Source organism: Macrobrachium rosenbergii, chromosome 43, assembly GCF_040412425.1.
Source record: "Macrobrachium rosenbergii isolate ZJJX-2024 chromosome 43, ASM4041242v1, whole genome shotgun sequence".
Taxonomy (NCBI): domain Eukaryota; kingdom Metazoa; phylum Arthropoda; class Malacostraca; order Decapoda; family Palaemonidae; genus Macrobrachium; species Macrobrachium rosenbergii.
In genome coordinates, this window is record NC_089783.1 from 23,996,583 (window position 1) to 24,016,624 (window position 20,042).

At 36.5% G+C, this 20,042-nt stretch overlaps 1 long non-coding RNA gene across 1 annotated transcript in view; it reads left to right on the forward strand.

Moving 5' to 3' along the window:
* The window catches only part of LOC136828514 (uncharacterized), a 239,400-nt gene extending 222,577 nt beyond the window's left edge, over window positions 1-16,823 (forward strand). The window contains exon 3 of the long non-coding RNA XR_010850079.1: window positions 16,692-16,823. This is a non-coding gene — a long non-coding RNA (uncharacterized lncRNA). The remainder of the gene's footprint in view (window positions 1-16,691) is intronic.
* The last annotated feature ends 3,219 nt before the right edge of the window (window positions 16,824-20,042 follow it).

A 20,042-nucleotide genomic window follows, 5' to 3' on the forward strand; every position in this document is an offset into this window, starting at 1 on the left:
TCTGGTAAATGCGAATGATTCAGTGCCTTCGGATATACAGTGATATATCCAACATATTGATAAAAATGTTTTCAAATCTTCAACATTCTTCCCCAAAGCACGACAGATTTGTGGGAGGATTTGAGGCTTGTTAGGTAAATTAGCATCTACCACGGCTTCTTAAGTGAAAATCTTTTAGTTTGCTACGTTTTATATCTGACGACCAACACAAGAAAGGCAGAAGGGTATCTAAGAAGCTAGATGTGTTGAAGTTTGAATGCTAAAAAAACAGGGACAGTTAGTTTACAAGCTGTACACAGTATCGGTAATTACTAATTCTTTCTCTGGTAAATGCGAATGATTCAGTGCCTTCGGATATACAGTGATATATCCAACATATTGATAAAAATGTTTTCAAATCTTCAACATTCTTCCCCAAAGCACGACAGATTTGTTGAGGTGTTACTGTTAAACAGGAGTTTATTAATTATCGTTATTATTCTTATTATTATTATTATTATTATTATTATTATTATTATTATTATTATTATTATTATTATTATTATTATTAACTACGCTCTCAAGTGGAACATAGTGCTTCGAAACTGGAAGCACAGGAGGACCATGATGATTGAGAGAAAATTCCGAAAACCCCAAACAAGAACTAGAATTCTATCTGTTTAGTATTATAATGATGTGAAAATTAAAATGTGCGAACGTATGCGGTGATTTTCGCTGGAATTGCTTCAGTAATTCTTGAATATTTTCGATATTAGTTTATATTTTTATTCTTCTCCGAAAGTGTTGATCATGTAAACAGTTAAAAAGATATGGAAACGAGATATGACCATGACTGGAGGACGAAAGCGCTAAAGCTCCTACCTGTGTTATTGTTGCTGCTCGACTAACCATAAGTTAAATAGATTACATTGCACCGTACATTACAACTACCGAACGTGTTGCAGTCAAACCATAGTCAGTATACGCCAAGTTCTAATGCACCTGGCTCAGGAGATTGAGTTCTCTCCAATTGTTCCAATTATTATTATTATTATTATTATTATTATTATTATTATTGAAACGTAAAAAAGTAAATAGAATTCTACAGAAGTCCTGGTCGTTTCCCCTCATACAGATATATCCTATAAATATTTGTTGATTTTTCAATGTCGCTTCATCAGTCTTAAAATAATCACTAATTTTTATTAATACCACATGCAATTTAAGACACACACACACACACACACACACACACACACACACACACACACACACACACACACACACACACACACACACAAACACACAGGAGGGGACTGCGGAAGAGCGGGTTTGGAGGGGGGCGGGGCGAGAGTGAATTGAAATGGATATAGTTTTTATTTCATCTCTTTTGTTTATATGTTCGTAGTGTTTTATATCTTAATATTTAAGGTGCATTATTTCTGGTTATATTCCAAGTTAATTATTCATGCTTCTTTAGTAGCGTGTTGATGTAACTTTGTAGTAGAATCAATTTTTTTATTGCCTTTTAAAAATTTATTTTATTGTTCAGCAAAGAACAGAAGGTAACAATATTTCTTCCTTTTGGCTGACTATTTTAGGGTACCTGTAGTTTATATAAAAGTGAAAAACGATAATGTTGCATTGCAAAGATTTATTGCTATTATTACACGAAATGTTCTTTCGCTAGTTCGTAAAATAAAAATTTATGTAGTTTCTGGTTTTGAATTGTATTTTTCTTCTAATCATTCTTTTGTTTTTATTCATGAGCAGACGGAAATATTTATGAAAGTTTGCCATTACATGACAGTTTTTTTGCGGTGATATACTTGTCGATTAGTTAAATGTAGTTCAGTCATTTTAGCAGCCACTATACATACTTATTTCCACGCAGTTTAAGCGTGAAAATATACGAGTATTCACTTCCTGGAGTTTTTATATATATATATATATATATATATATATATATATATATATATATATATATATATATATATAATATGAATTATACTCAGACTCATAATACAGTCTCTCTCTCTCTCTCTCTCTCTCTCTCTCTCTCTCTCTCTCTCTCTCTCTCTCTCTCTCTCTCTCTCTCCTTAGATAAATGGTAGACTTATCCAAATGATTTTGTAAAGGATACCGAAATATCTGTAGAATATCTCCATAAATTGAGGTCTTTGAGAAATGAATTTTCGAAAGTGTTGAGCTTGACGTCCGTTTCCTCTCTTTACAAAGCAGTTTCCATGATGTGTCCATCTCTTCCGTCCAACGAATATACCTTGAGGTATTATTGTTCACGTAACGAATGACCCGATTAAGATATCCAGGTATTAAATCCTTTTCTCATATCCCGATCTAGTTTCCTTTTTCAGTGAATTTCGTTCCGTGTCTTATGTTCCCACCAGTGGTATGTATCGTTTATCATCCTCGGCGTGTTCTTTATCTGGTTTCATTTTTTCCTTGGCCTTGTTGCTTTGTGCGTCTACTTCTCTGGAATCATTTTCTCCTTTATCCTCAGCCCGTATCCCCGTTTTTGTTATTGTGATTCTCTTACTTGTTCTTCCTCCGAATTTGTGTGTCCCACTGTAATCGCATCAGGGTAACCTTGTGTGTGCAACCGAAAGGGTTTTCAAATACGAACATCAGCGGGCGGTGTCTGTTCCGAATGGGTTCCGATCCCTATTCACGGTAAAGGTGCGTAGTCTTCAATCCTATTTGTCATAAGGCCCCCACAGTTTTCAATCCTATTTGTTCTGCCTGCTTAGATACTTACATGTTTATTAGGCCTAGCAGAGTGTGCTGTTCGCCGGAAAGGTTCATTGTTGAAGTCTATTTGTCTCCCCTCTTTATTGTGTATGTCTATGTGTCCATTCGTTCGTTGGTAAGGCAAATACGGTGCCGTACAAATGGTCTTACCTTTTGAGTAATGCAGAAAAGAGATAATATTGGGAAAAATAAATGTGCCAACGTTTTAGCTGAAATTCCTTCACGGGCTTAAAAAGAGGATTTTCGAATAGGATAAAGAATAGGGTGACCGTGCAACTGAAAACATTTGGGGATTCGAGTGCCCCCTGGACCCCGTCAAAGGCTGAACGCCCCCAGAAACCCCCATTTTATTCCCTTCCCTGGTCTCTGGAGATACCCCACCAACAGAATACACACATTCATACACATTAGTAGCCGGTAGAAGAATGTGTTAAACTTTTTCCAACTCATTGCCCATGTGCACGACAATAATAGTTCGCCATTCTCCTGGCTTCGGGGTTGAAGGTTTTATTCCCTTCTAAATGACTGCCATTAGAACCCCCTCTTAAACCGCTTAAAACTGAATACGATTACTGAGAGAATGAGAGTGATACCGAGTCAAAAGGGGACATTCCCTTCCATATCCCACCTCAAGCCATGAACTGACTGGACAGCAGGAACGGACAATACTGTGAGGCTGGAGGATGAAGAAGGAAAAAGGAAGAAATATTCATATATATATATATATATATATATATATATATATATATATATATATATATATATATATATATATATGTGTGTGTGTGTGTGTGTATATGTATTTATACATGTGTATACACACGCACACAGGGTAGGAGCGGAATCCCCTCTTACCTGCTAAAACTGGAAGGATACAAAGGTGAAATGCAAACCTACAAAGAAGAAACTGAGTCTTTGGTAACGTCTTAACGGTCAGGATGAATTTCACACTGCCATGGATAACTTGTGATGGAAAATACCCTTTCGGGAACCGGGATATGTCGAAAATGGGTTCCAGGATTGATAAAAAAGTGAATAAAGAAGATGATTAATGTGGATAAAAGTAGGGCAAGCGATCAAAAGGTTATAAGGAAGGACTTGCGGCCAGAGGTGTGGGGCCGTTTGAATGAAGAATCGCTAACAATGAAGTTTTACAACCAGTATTCATGAAGGCATCATTGCCTGTCTGGCAACATGACCAACAGCCAACCTTTACACACACACATATATATATATATATATATATATATATATATATATATATATATATATATATATATATATATATATATATAGTTTTTTTCATTAATTATGCTCAGAAGAGTTAAGTGGCGCATTTATTTGTATATTGGATATGTTGTATGCACTTTTTACTTTTACGCGATTACAAGTTATTAAAAACCTGGTAACTTACCTGAATACTGAAGTCATGTCGCTCTAGGCAGCTGGCGTCTTCGTCAGCAGTAAGTATACATGTTAATTCCATTCAAGTATTCATTTTATTCATTGTGTTTCATTCAGAATATGTGTAGAAGACCATAATGTCATCAAATGGAAATTTGGCTGACTCATTTCATGATCAGTCTAGTGTTTTGTGCTTAGCCAATCTCGTATTTCGTCCAGTTTTAATTTCATATGACATATTTTTGCATTTTATGAAATTATTACGAAATTGGTTAAGACAACGAATCTTAAGCCAGTAACGATGAGTACGTTTTTATTATTTTTTCTCTTTATGAGAAAGTCCAATGATAGTCATTCGAATGGCCAACCGTTACCCACCAGTTAGAAAAATTCCGGTTTAGTTGAGCTTACAAAATCTAATGACAATGTGTATACATCTCGGCCAAATTTCCTTATAAGCCCTCAGCCTGAACAAATCTCATCCTTTGAGTTGTAGGGTTGGTTGTGTTCCCAGAAAATTGTAATCCATTCATATACCGTATGATGATGCAGCCGTAATTACAGTTATCGGACCCGTATCTTTCTGTTGTTCCGCCTTCATTGTTTTCGTAATTTCTGGTCGACTGAGGCAGATTTATGTTTGATAAATATGCTCCAAAATGTTATCTATTGATACTGTGCAATTACAGAATGCTTCAAAAGGTGTAGGACAGGTTAGTAAATCCATGAAGCCAAATATGTCACGTGTCTACTCGGATTTGATTTGCTTTTCACAAAACTCTATTCTTATTATCTTTCAGTCTTCAGTCCTCTGTTTTTCTGCCGTATAACTGCCATCTTTCAGTCTCCGTTTGCCTCTGCAAGACTAATTTTGCTCATACTTCTCTCAGTCATTTATGTAATAAAGATTTGAATGTTTTCAAAGGATTTTGCATCACTCAAGTCGATTGTGGACTTTAAGTGGGTAAGTGACTCCCGCGTCCCTAACTTATGCAATAAAAAAATAAAAACTTTATCAAGTAGCCTAATAATGATACTGCCAGATGAAGCTCCACAGGAGGCTTCTCCCTTTTTTAGTAAGAAAGACAGATTGTATATTCTGATCTAAGTAGCTTTTGAGATAAATTGAAATACACAGCTTAAACTTAAAGGAAGTAAAATTCCATTAAAGCATGCATCCGTACTGGAACAAGCAATTTCATGCTTTAAGAAATATTTGTGCATACCGGAATATACATTATTGAAAGCGTGTTTGTATCACGAACAACCTCCTTCAGAGCTCTCATTCCTCCATCTATTCTTACTCTCCTAACTGATGGCTGAAAACCATTAAGGTAAGGCTCGAAAAAGAACTTTGTTTAATGTCACGACACCTTTGTCTGTCAGCGGAACATATACATGAGCGGCTGATCAAACGGCCCCTTTACGTCCTGTGACCCCCATCCCCGGATCTGTTTGGGAGCAGAGTAAGGGAATGTTAGCAGAATATTAGTTTGATTGTTATATATCTACTATAGGGATGAGCAAATGAGACATTTTGAAGCATTATGTCATTATCTGTTATGCGCAGCATCTGGAGGTAGCGTTTTGAGAAGCAATGGCGTTGATTGGAGGGCAACTAAATGTTGTTTGCGAAGAAAAATGAGGCACGGAATGTTTTTCGTATCCGAAATTTTGTTTAAGTGTGGCAGAACACAGAAAGAGTTACATGGTAATTGATGATGGGTATCCTTAGTTTAGTGTAAACTAGAAAGGAATTGTTGGTGCTTCACTTGTTTACCTCATTATCGAAGAAATTGAGGTGGCTTTGTCAGTGTTTACGAGCTCGCTCTCATGTTTATCTGATCACCATTAAAATCGTGATGCTTTTGTGTTGCCTGCTTTCTATCATTTTCTTCAGTTATCTTCGACGTCTCTCTCTCTCTCTCTCTCTCTCTCTCTCTCTCTCTCTCTCTCTCTCTCTCTCTCTCTCTCTCTCTCTCTCGTACAGTTTTCAGTGAGCATAACCTTACTCGTGTTTTTTTTTTCGTCGAAATAATGTTGGATATTTCAAACGATGTAATATCTGATAAACATCATTGTATTTATCTCTCAGACTTGAAATAATTATTATACTTGTCGGCCTCTCGTGATCGCGTTATCTAGTTTACTGCAGCTCTCATCTCTTTCACCTTGATCAGGATGCGTTCAGCTGCCATCGTGACAGTTTATCTTAGTGCGAATTAAAAAAAGGACAAAATAAAACATTTCACGTTGTACCAAACTATAGTTTTGGTTTCATAAATCTAAGATTTTTGCACTTTTCGATGAGCAGTTAAAGTGACAGGAATACACACGTACACACGTGCATGTGTGTGTGTGTATATATGTATATATATATATATATATATATATATATATAACAATATATATATATATATATATATATATATATATATATATATATATATATATATATATATATATATATATTGTTACGTGGTTATTTGGCTAATTAATTTAATTTGTAATATCTTGGATTTTTCTAAGACCCACGTAATCCTGTCAGTTACAGCAAAGAGTAACCTAAAAAAAAAAGACAGATAATCAGTATAATTAGATCAGGTCACCAGTTGAGACTAGAGTTACTGAATATAGAGATTTATTCTGAACCACATGAACTAAATCAACAACATTACTCAAAACAACTAGTTAAAACAAAGTAAAAGTAAAGTGTAAACTGATTCCTTACAGGAGCTAACAACAGCTCCGACTTAGCCCCAATTTGGACATAAAATATCTCAGCATAAAGTGTGAATGATGCAACAGTTCGGGGCCTCTTGTGACGCTTCTATAAGGTAAATTACTGCAATTGCGTGAATTAAGGCTCTGGGCACCAAGGATGTTAATTCTTCTCTAAACAAGAGGATGGCCAGGACCAAGGCATACACAATTCTGGAAGAGGTGGATCTAGATAACACTCCTGTGATACAGAAACTCACACTCGTCGTTAATTAATTGCAAGAGATGAATCCTAGATCAAGAATAGTACTTTAACACCGCAGAGGATAACTTATGCAATTCTACTAGGCAACAATAATTGTACTTAATATATTTGACTTCATAAATGGAATTTAGTTTTGCTAGGGTTTTCTTAGTCAGTGACTGTTTAAGAGAGGGCAACTTGAAACATGGAAATGAGAATTTTAAGTAGAAGGGAAAGAGAACTGGGAGTAATTGTCAAAATCTGATTTACCACTGGGAGAGATAATGCAGTTATCAATTGTATCAAAAGTCCTTGGTCTGTTGGGATGGTAGTTCTTCCCCCACGTTCGAAAGGACTGAGACAAAGGGGCTTAAATGGACTGCCCGGAAACAAATCTTGCTTCGACGTGCTCTACTCCGAGTCTGTTTTTGGAGCCTGGGGTAGCCTGGGTCGCCGCTGGTCTCGACTCCTCCCAAAAGCCAACTTGGCTTGGACATAGGTATCGTCTGGAAAATGACAAAGGATCACCAGTACAAAAGGTCATAGAAAATTGAGCTTAAGGTACAGTCTAATCTAAGGTTTGTAAAACCTATCCTGTCTTATGTCCCCCTAAACTAAAATTCCTACCCCTTTGACGGTTGGGATCTGTTCAAAACAACTCCTGCCTGCTTGCTTCTTCATACAACCTAAGCCCTCTTACTTTAACAAAGATAATGTCTGCTATTCGATTAAAGCAAGGAAGAGAGGTCGAACAGCTAATATTTATAATAATATATATATACATGTATATATATTGTGTATATTTATAGATACGTGTATATATATTTTTTGTCGTATAATATATATAGTGTATATATATATATATATATATATATATATATATATATATATATATATATATATATATATATATGTACAGTATTACTTTTGCAGTTGTTTGTAATAATACGGAGACATGTTACAAAGTGGTGAAAAGCTAGTGTATTATTTGCTCAAGTGGAAAGAATGGAGCATTGCATTAATGAATGTATAGTTGGAAGTGTTTGGAGGAACGAGGAGAGGACGACCTAGCATGTGCTGGATATCTTGCGTTAAAGAGGTATTTGTGCATGCAAGATATAAAGGAATGAAGCAATTTGTGTAGGGTTTTTTGACACCTTGCTTATGAGTATTCACTCAAAGTGTATGGAGGGTTTCTGCACTAAGGATTCGACAGCGATAAAGCAGCTGAAACGTGAAAGTGACTCTGACCGTTCAGTAGTTTGCTTCTGGAGCCATCCCCTTTAGGGGAAGATGCTTAGACATGAAACGTTGGTTTTGAGTTTGAGCTAATACGTCAAGGAGACAAGAGGAAGTAATTATAAGAGGTAAATTCAGAGAGAAAGGTTAAAGTACAAATGGATCTCAAAATAAAAAGATAAGAATGAAGAGGTGTAAAATATGAAAAAATACAGGTCTCAGTCGATGAACTGGATATTTTGAATATTGTTGACGGGAGGAAAATCTGACTGATGTTAGGATGGAAGCGATTGATGTAGATTAAGTGTGCTTCTGGAAGTGTCTGTTTAGGACGTAAAGCCATCGATAAAGGTCAAGAGCGAAAAGGTCCTGTTAATGAGATTGAAAGTGAGATGCAACAGCATTTTGGCGAATGGCTAACAAGGGTGTGTAGAATATTTATGAATGAAGGGAAGGTGAATAAGTGTTCATTTATATGAGGAAGAATGTGATAAGATGCGTTTATGGAAGCATAATCTTGAGATTCAGTGTCGGTGGTTTGCTGAATTTCAGTGCTGATTGGTGGTTATAATCCCTGGTTTCGTAATATTTTGTTACACAAAACTTTCGGCCTTTGGCATTGAAGAGGAGCCTTTGGGAAAAATCTTGATTGTGTTATAGTAAAGATTTTTATAGATCAAGGTAAATTGGAAACGCAGTTGTAAGAGAAGCTGTAGGTCCTGTCAGTATACGAGTAGATGGTTTATTCAGACAATGAACGGAGGAAGTGAACACGCCTTGAAAAAAGGATGATCGTGTAAACAGGAATGATAGCTTGCCTGACGCTTGAAGCTATGGGGAAGGCCTCGATTATCCATGACACTTCTCTTTCTTGTGTAATGTCAAGCGTCAGGCAAGCTATCATTCCTGTTTACACGATCATCCTTTTTTCAAGACGTGTTCACTCCCTCCGTTCATTGTTCATCTGAAGCCAAACGTATCTTTATGTATAGATTTTCTTAAGTATTCTTAAGTACCTTGAGGTATTATCATCATCATATCTAGAAAGAATTAATTTTGGTTTGTTGTGCAGTGAATTTCACGCAATAGATAAAAGGTCCGCCTGCTGTTGAAAGGGTGACAGTCCTTCTTTCCCCCCCCCCCCCCCCACACACACAAATACAGACACACCTGAGTACGCATGTAGAAGTATAAGATTTTTTTTATTTATTGTCTTTGTTCAGTGATGTTTTTATTCTTTTCTAATAGGGGAATTTAACTTCATCTCCCCCTTTATCTTTCCCTCACCCCCTCCCTCTTCCCCTTCCGGTTCCCCCTTTCCCTCCCCTCTTTCTCCTTTCCCTCTTTTCTCCCCCTCCCTCTCCCCATTCCCACTTCCCTCCCACTACCCGTAGATTGTTATTTAGTTTTAACAGGCTGTTATTCAGAGTTTTTTCCGGACAGTGCCGGGTTGGTCAGCTAATATATATAATTTATATTATATATATTATATATATATATACCTATACTTATATATACATTATATATATATATTTATGTGTATATAAGTGTATATGTTTGTATTTATGTATGTGTATATTTGAATCTGTGTGTGTTTGTTAACTCACTTAGAAACTAAGGTTGTGTATCAAAACCCAAAAGGACCAGATAATGAGGAGCACGAGAGCTACGTGCCGAGAGACAATACTGTTCCCATCAGTTCTTCACCTTGGACGAACTACAATAGTCTTCCCCATGCCCTCCTTCCCATTCAGAAAACGGGATCGTCATTCTCACAACAATGGGCTACGTGCGAAAGAATACCCTTCTTGTATTTCAGTCCCTCTTTTTTTTTTTTCTTCATTGTGGCCCTTTTTTCGAGTGGCACTGAGTGCCTTTGTTAATGTTTTACAACGCAAGAGTTTTGTTTGGATCTGGTTTGCACTAGGAGATAATAGCGATCGCGTCGGCCATTATCATACTAAGAGGGATTACAGATCCGGCGGCTCTGAAACCAAGAATATCGATCAAGTCACATTCAGTAGAGGGATAAACTTCAGTTCTATTGAGCCGATCTTCTTACCTGATTTTGCTCTCTCTCTCTCTCTCTCTCTCTCTCTCTCTCTCTCTCTCTCTCTCTCTCTCTCTCATTCATGTAGCAAAAAGATGTGAAAAGCCCTCTGTGGTATGCTCTCTCTCTCTCTCTCTCTCTCTCTCTCTCTCTCTCTCTCTCTCTCTCTCTCTCATACTTTTCCTCCATTCGTGTAGCAAAAAGATGTGAAAAGCCCTCTCTCTCTCTCTCTCTCTCTCTCTCTCTCTCTCTCTCTCTCTCTCTCTCTCTCATTCATGTAGCAAAAAGATGTGAAAAGCCCTCTGTGGTATGGCCCTTGTTTCACAGGTTTCACAAAAGGAGAAATTACAATAATATTTATCAATTACATAAATTCAATGTATTTTCAGGGAAAGAATTCTAAATACGTTGTGTTATTTAATGTACTGTTTGCGTCATGTTAAAGTGGAGTTTCTTTTCCACAGCATCACCCACGAACCATGTTCCCATAAAGTCATTAAGTACTGTATCACAAATAATGTATATTCGGCATGGTAGTAAGTAACGAATTGAACACTCACTTTCTTTGTTGATATATAGAGTATTTAGAATTCGGCAAATATAGAATTGCATTTTATTATAGTATTTTATATGCAGCACTTCAAGGTTCATCCGACTTTGTTTCTAACATTTGGTTGCTTGGAGTAATTGTATTTTGATCGATGAATGTAAGCTTATCCCCGATGACTTTCTGATATGTATGTTAAAACTGATTTCAAATTTCTAAGAAAGACCAGGGGTATGATTATTTTTTATTTATCGGTATAGCGTACTCTCTCTCTCTCTCTCTCTCTCTCTCTCTCTCTCTCTCTCTCTCTCTCTCTCTCCTTCTTCTTCTTCTTCTTCTTCTGCCACTTATTTCATCGTCTTATAGCCTGTTCATGATTTTTCATTTGTAACTGTGCCATTTCCTAACCAAAATGTGGAGTGGGTTGACTTCGTACTGGGAACAGTGCTTTGACTCCTGATATAACCTAGTTATCTGGCAGGAAGAAAAGACAAGATGAGATCATCATTTACATGGCTTTTCGTCTTCATAGATACCGAACCTGCAAACTTTACTACCTACTTTCATGTCTGCATTCATATGCAGATGCTCTTATGCCAAATATGCAGTAGTTGAGCGTCATCGTCTCCTAGCCCCCCACATGCCCTTCCATATCCATGCCTCCCCCTCTGGTCCCCTTGTCTTATCGGTCGCTTTAGGGCACTTTCATAACATGACGGTGCCATTTGACCGCGTCGGAAGCTTTCCCGGCAAGTACCTTCTCAGCCATTAGGGAATGTATCATATATGCAGATGAAGGCCATAAACGTATGCATAAACGATGCCTAACTCTGTATAAGCCAAGCCTTGGAAGCACCGATCACTTGGATCAGATCCTACTGGAAGGAAAGGGTCTGTAGCTATCCAATACAGAATTTGATGCTCTCCGAGCAATCACTCTTATTCATAAGCTTCCGACTCTATATTATCTCTGAAATACCACCCATGAAGCCTTCTATCGTCTATATAATCCATGTGATGGCACCGGTAAAAGGATCTTCTTTGCCTATCTCTATATACACCAACGATGCTGCCCCGATCCCTTTATAGATGTGGCAAATATAAACGGGAGACTCTTTGCGAGGTCTTTTCTTGCTTTATATTTATCGTAATGATGATGCCCACATACTTGACTTGCGAGGCTCAGTTGATGCCTCTTACGTAAGAGGCAAAGCATAAGAGATCTGTCAAATATAATCAAGGGAACAAGATGACAATCTCGTAATTGATGAGTGATAACACATCCTTGCTCCGGGCTCTTATAGACTTGCTGGTGCTATTATCCATGTAGCACAATGATTTAGTTGGCAATGGAAGTCTTTTTCTTAATCCTCTTTGAAATTCGTCCTCGGATCTGCCTCGTCCAGCTTGTTAGTCTTCGATGATATTTATTTAAAAGTGATATTAACTCGCATGTGCAAGACAGCTGAGGTTTAGGTTTTAGAGTGGTGTAATTAAATGTCCCCTCATTATCTACAATGAATCCATATTTTTGGTTGTGTGTTTGTTATCTTTTTTTTTTTTGTATGAGGATTACACAAAAAGTACGTGGGTTTATAAGAAAATTTTAACAAAAATTGGGCCTCATGACTGTCAGGAAATTATTCGATTTTTGTGACAGATAGGAATGTAATGTTTTGGGAAGAAGTGACATGTCAGTGCGGTATTATGTTTATTCATGCTTTAGATTTTCCAGTCTTTACAAACCCAAACCCAGCGGACCGGAATCTTGGAGATTGATAACTGAATTTAATCATTATTTGGTAACGAGTAGATTTTGGGAGATACACGAATGTAACTTTTGGAAAGATGGTGGTCAAATTGTAGTTTTGGAGAAATACAAATGCAGTGTTTAGGAAAAAGGAATCCTTTCGGGAGTGGATTGTTCAGCCTTTTGGGAGGTTGATGGTCCCCAAAAGATCTTATTCCTAATTTAGTTCACTGTGTATTTATTATTTTTCGTTATTTGCTATGTGTTTTGAAAGAGTTTGATGTTGCTGGATTATGTAAATGTGCTGCTGTGTTGAGGATGTCTGGTTAACTCTTTTTTAACCATTAATATGTTTGTTTTTATTAACGTAGCATATTTAATAATGCTAATTTTAGATGCCGTAGATAGTATTTTCAATGCATGTCTTAAGCTGTGTCCTAGAATATGTCGACAGAATTCTGTAAAACTTTAAACCTATTCTCATAATGTGATATTTTCGAGATTATTATCCTTTGGGAAATAGCCCCCATATGGGAAAGTGCCGTCACTTCACCTCACGTGGTGCACTGTAGGCATTACTGAAGGTTCTTTGCAGCGTCCCTTCGGCCTCTTAGCTGCAACTCCTTTCATTCCTTTTACTGTACCCTTGTTCGTATTCTCTTTTTCCCATTTTACACTCCACCTTCTGACAATTATTTCATAGTGCAGCTGCGAGGTTTTCCTCCTGTTGCGGCTTTAAAACCCTCTTTTTTTTCTATCTTTCAAACATCTCTGTCTTCTCTTTTTCACTTTCTGGATTATTTGTAAGGAATGACATTGCTAGGGTTGTAGTTCATCTTTAAAACCAATAGTGAGAGCTACAGTGGCTTTGTTAACCACCTGATAATGTTTGGACGTAAGAGTTAACAATATGTTAGCTGTATTGGTATCTCAAAGGTGGGACTACTCTTTCGAACTAGCCTTTCGATTCCAGAGGTTGGTTGGTTCTCTAAGTGGGACTCTCAGCACTATCCAGTTTACCTATCAAAATGATTAGAGTGGGGATATTTGTATTTACACAATGGCGTCAGTCTCACCAAGTTAGTTTGACTTGAACTTTAGCCACACTAATCATGCTGGTGCCATTCCCTTGGGGTAGTTTAGGGATTGGACATTTGGGAGTTGGCTCTCACTGGTGTCGTTGGTGGAGGGATTGACTTAATGAAAGGCTAAAGGCTTCTTTTCTACTTTCAGACAATCTTTTTCCTTATTTATATACCCCTGGACCTCATGATCCATGGACACAGTTGACACCCCCTTCCCCTCCACAACCTCTTCTTGGACATGGGCAAGGCTAAGAGACCTTCAAGTGTAATTATACTGGAACCCTATGCTCCAGGACAGAGTAAAGGGAAATTCACCAGAAATGTATGTGAAATAGGGCCGGGGGATTTGAAACAGTCTTGTACGATAAGTATTTGACTTTCAATCTGGAAGATCTTAATTATGACATTTTTAATGTGTACAGAGACATTGTGAAGTATTGTGGCCGAGAACCTAAGATATCTTCTCAAGGACTGGTAAAACTGACAGCAGAATGTGTCTCACTAGAAGAATGTGAGAAATTGCAAGCATTATCTTGGAGGAGTTTAGAATAGACTGGTCCATACATGCTTTTTGGAATCGCTCCAAGGGAATGATGTTTGTCTCTTGATTAATGGAAACACAGATACGTTTTGGTTATTATGAATACGTGTACAAGTGTGTTTTTCCGGCATGCTCAAGGTTCCTGTAGATCAAATCATACAAGCATGTGTATTGTTTTGCATTGGTATTCAGTAATATTTGATCCAGGGTATAATTTGTTTACATTATTTTTAACTCTGTGTTTTGCATCTACCCTTTATGTAATGTAGTTTCGGCGTTTATGCTTTGACATTCGTTTATACCATGGACGACTTGTACATATTTCAAAATGGCTGTTAAAAAAAAAAAAAAAAAAAAAAAAACACAGATTATTCATGTATTAAACTTACTAATGTTGAATGCATGTTACATTCCTAAAGTATCTACAACAGATTCAGTATTGGAAAGTGAAAATACATACTGGCCTAAACGCTTTGAAAAGCAGGAAAATGTCATTGTTTCTTTTTTATATTTCAAATATTAATGAAACGCCTTAAGCGAAATAGATCTCCAGTGTACACGTCTCTCCAATTCGTCATGAATTTATTTACCAGAGTAATAATTCTGGCCAGTCGTGCTACCTAATGAGGTATCCATACTTATTACCTGGGGTGACTAGGAATGTAGCCAAAATAAATATATAACTACAGGTAGTGTAGCAAGCTTGCTCTCCCTCTCTTTCTCCCATTTAGGTATATTTTATTCGATTCAGATTATGCTGTTTAGAGTATTTTGCTTTGTTTATATTTAATTGAACTTGCTGGAATGGATGAAAATTTATTAGAATTCAGGGTGCAGTATTCGAAGTCATTTTAATCCGGATAATTATTTCGTAAATTTATTATTATTATTATTATTATTATTATTATTATTATTATTATTATTATTATTATTATTATTATTATTATTCAGAAGGAACAGTAATCTTCATGAAACAAGAATAAAAGGCCATTAACTGGAAAGAAAAGAATGCCCAAAGACGAAAAAAAGAAGTAGCGGTAAGAAAGTGTAAATGATAAATAATTAAATGAAAATCATTGAAAATGTAGTGTTAATTTATGAACATAAATTTAAGCAAGAAAATTGCCTACAGTTTCCTTGACCTTCAAATCATTGGCATCACAAAAACTGCCAGGCAGATTTTTATATGGTTGTGCAGTTAAAGTGAAAGAATTTTCGATACTTGACAATGAGACAACGTTGTACCTCAGTAGAATGTTGCTGCCCATTCTCGGTAAAACTAGTAGAACTCCAAAGCTGTTGCAACTCAAGGAGCCAGCTGAAGTTCCTTATTAAAAAAGGAGCTAACAGATGATGGCAAGCCTGAAAGAAACAGAATATCCTCGCTTCAAGAAATCTTCTCTAGAAGATAAAAATCCCAGAAAGCTGCAGATATCCAGACAGGGAAGACGACGCCAACAGTGAAAGAGATCTGAATAGTTTTAACTTGCAAGTATGCATTACGGAGACCGTCTCCCGTTGTTGGAATTACCGAAAATAGGCATTCACTCAAGAGTCCTTTGCAAGTCTAGTGAAAACATTATTGCTTAGTCTTTCCTTATGGCGGTGGTAGTGGTTATTTTCAAAGCGTAAAGAATGTTAAAAGATTAGGTTATGTCATTAATTGAATCTTTACAAGATAGTGTTTAGTGCAAATAGAGGAAAAACATTGTCTTTACGTGAAGGGAATCGTACTGTTAACATGCAGTTTTCCAGCCTTGCATGATGGAAAATAGTTTTCTCGTATTCTGGAATAAAACGCATAGCCTTGGTGTCAGATATCTGGCCCAGTCATAATATTAAGTTGTTGAAAATCCTATGATCATAGTTGGAAGCTTGCTCAATCTTCAGTTCTTGAAACTTATCTTACTAGCACAAACTTCTACGAACTCTTAGAACAGCACTTTTCCTGAAAATTTATGAGTAATTAGAATTATACTTGTATCTGCTGATAACACATTTGTGTAAGGACAGTAGGGGTCAGGGTATTTAAATTGATTTAATTAATTTTTACTTTTTTGCATTATTTTGGGAAGAAATAATAATTAAACATGTTCTTTTGATAAGATGATGGGCGATTGAAAGTAAAATTTTGAGTTCCGCTCCCCAGTCTTTGTTATAGTATTAAAGTAAACTTCAAGGTACTCATAACACTTCATCTGGAACTTGTTTGATTTCCTTTCATCAAGACATGTTAGAATGCATCTCACCAATCATATGCATTATTCCTACTTTTTGCTTTACTTTTGTTAATTACTTTGCAATTTTGATTCAAAATACGGTAGTAACTTGTAATACATTATTGGTACCTCATTACTTTCAGAGTCCCCGTGCAGGATGAATTCTTTTAGTGCGAATCCCTGTCACCCCTAACACTTTTGTGGACTGAGATAAAGGTGGACTCTGACACTCTTTCCATTACAGGTAAGAAGTGGTTTAAATTATTTAAGGGAGTCAAAATTAAGTAAGAAAAGCATCAAGCATTACAGAAATTAGCCTTAACTAGGAAGATATTAGATCTGGTGACCTAAGTAAAGTAAGTGAGAAAAAACCTGGATAATGAAGTTCGTTTATATATATATATATATGTATATTTATATATATTTATGTATATGTATGTATGTTTGTATGTATTATTATGATATATATATATATATATATATATATATATATATATATATATATATATATATATATATATATATATATATATGTATATACATACTGGGTGTTTCAAAATTAGAGCCCCCCCCTCCACAGAACAAATGGAAAGTTATGAAGTGTTCTGCTGTAGCCTATCTCCAAGTACATTATTTTAAGTTTCTATTAAGCTACATTTCTTATATTTTCAGACTGAGTGACGGAATTAGATACAGCCATGTCTAACGACTTGAAGGAAATCAGATGGATTGACCGAATCCGGGCTGTAACCTTCAGAGAGGCCAGGGATGCGGGCGCATCCTTCATTTCACGTTCCTGGATAGCTAACTATATTAAAAGAGATGAATCCTTTGTTAAAAGAAACTGGAACAAAAATCCATATGACTGTCATCGTGAAGAGAGTGAGAATCTTGGAAGGCCTGAAGGCCTTTCTCAGGAGTCAAAAAACATCATATCTGAGGTAGTGGGTAAACCAAGAAAGTATTTACGTAAATTGGCGCTTGAACTAGAAACAAAAAGGGGAAAGAAGAAAAGTTATAGTGCTGTATATCGCGAGTTGAAAAAAATCTGGTATCAAGCCATTTCATGTTATCAGCAAGCCCAACATCACTCAGCAACAGAGAGAAGACCGTGCATGGTTTTGTAGTTCATTTCTTGAAGATTGGGATGAAGCTGACTTTCTCCATGTTGCTGCATCAGATGAATTCTTCATTTACACAGTCAGGAAGCCAAATCATAAAAATGACATCATTTGGGCTGCAAAGTTGGATGATCTCAGCGATGACGTGCGCTATTGCCAAGTTATGAAATTTCCTGAATGTTTGGGAATTTTTCTCTGTTTCACAGCCAAACAGTTAATGTGGATCATCAAAGAAACAGGACAGTCATGGAATGGCGAATACTTCAGAGAAACTGTGCTTACTGGTGGAGTATTTCCTTTCCTCAAAGATCCTGAAAATGTGTTATCTGTTGAAGAAGTCACATTTTTGCATGATAAGGCACCATGTTTCAAGGCTCTTCAGACACAGGAGCTACTTCGAAATAGTGGTATCAATTTCTTCTCGTCAAGTGAATTTCCAGGTAGCTCCCCTGACCTTAGACCTTAATGTGTGTGAAAACATTGGTAGTATCTTAAAGGATCGTGTTGAAGCGCGCACAGTGAACTATGATGGTATACCAAGCCTCAACGACCTGCAAAGAGAGGTGACCGAAGTGCTCAGGGAAATGGAGTTTGAGTCTCAGCTTTTTTGCGATTTGCTGAAATCATACCCCTCAAGAATGCAGGCTGTGGTACAGGCAGATGGAGGCCACACAAAACATTAAATACTCAGAGAGAAACTTAAATAAATACCTGTTCTGAATTACTTTTGTTTTTGTCCATATCAGTTTTAGTTTGCTGTAGAGGGGGCTCTAATTTCAGAAACCCCTGTATATGTATGTATATATATATATATATATATATATATATATATATATATATATATATATATATATATATATATATATATACACATATTATAAAATGTAGGTTCATACAAGGCTAGGAGGAGAAAATGAGAAATTCGCCACAAGGAGGAGAAAATGAGAAACTAAGTACTGAGTATTTTCATGTGATTGTTACATATTTCAGAGGTACACAGTGTACTTCGAAAATGTGTAACAATTACAGAAAGTATTCTGTATTAGTTTGCATTTTCTCCTCCTTGTGGCAAACCTGCAAATTTAATGTAACGAAAAAGTTTTGTGATTCCTCTGCATGTCATTTCCCCTAGCGGGTGGTGACTAAAGAGGAAAAAGCAAGGCAAGGGCCACTTCCATATTCATCCTTACAGCTGCAGAATCAAGGATGAGCCCCTGTGCAGAAAACTTCCACAACATTTGTTTCTTATATGAAGAAGGCTTACCAGTAGTATGTAGAACCACCCTACACACTCCTTGCCATTCTCACATACTTTCACTTACTAAATGTTAAGGCCTTTGCTTTCTAAAACTTCTTTCACAGCATATATCCAAACTCTTTCTAAGTCTTCCTCTCCTCCTTCTAGGAGCTCCTAAGACTTGCGAAGTGTACACTTTTACCAACCTAATGTACTTCATTATTCCAACGTGACCACATCATCAAAAACACTCTGATCCATCCTGTCAGTTTTTCTTACCTTTTTACAATTTAGTTTTTGTGTGTTTGTATGTGTACATTTATTACCTGATCAGTTCTTTTACTCCATATATTAAACAGTTTATCTCGGCAGCTGCCATCTTTTTCTCTCATTTGCATATAACATCCAAATTTCACCATCCTTAAAGGATGGTTGATTCAGCAACTCCTTTATCAGTTCATATCTTGGCTTCCATAGCCACTATTCTCTCATCTTATTCCTTTTTGTTAAATTTTGGCAGTTATCTCTACAAATCAACCTCTTCGATTCTTCCACCATCATTGTAAACATTTATTGTCGGTCTTGTCCTCCTGGTGTCACATAAGGCTCATAAGCAACAAACCAAACCCCTGCACAATATTGGCTCTGTCTTTTGCTTTTTACATGTGCAGGAATGTTGTATATACTTCCTTCTGTTACTGTGTTATCAAGCAGTTCACAAAAGTTTTTATAAACACTGGAAGCACATTCCATCATCCTTTCCCAAACTACACTGCTCTTCCCCTATCAATCCATCCGTCACTCTTCTTAATTTCTCAATTAAAATCGTACCATATATCTGCCCTGTAATGCAAAGTAATGCTACGCCCATAAGGTTTTTTAAGTCTCATCTATCATCTTCATTTTTTATCCATTTCTTGGTACTTTTCTTTGATCAAAACACACATACCCACACAATTATATATATATATATATATATATATATATATATATATATATATATATATATATATATATATATATATATATATATATTGTCACGGATATATGCTGCTCTCGTCCTTCTGGCCCCTTCACACAAGGGTCAGAATTCCATATCTTGAGCGGGGGTGACCCCCAGACAGTGAAATGAGGAG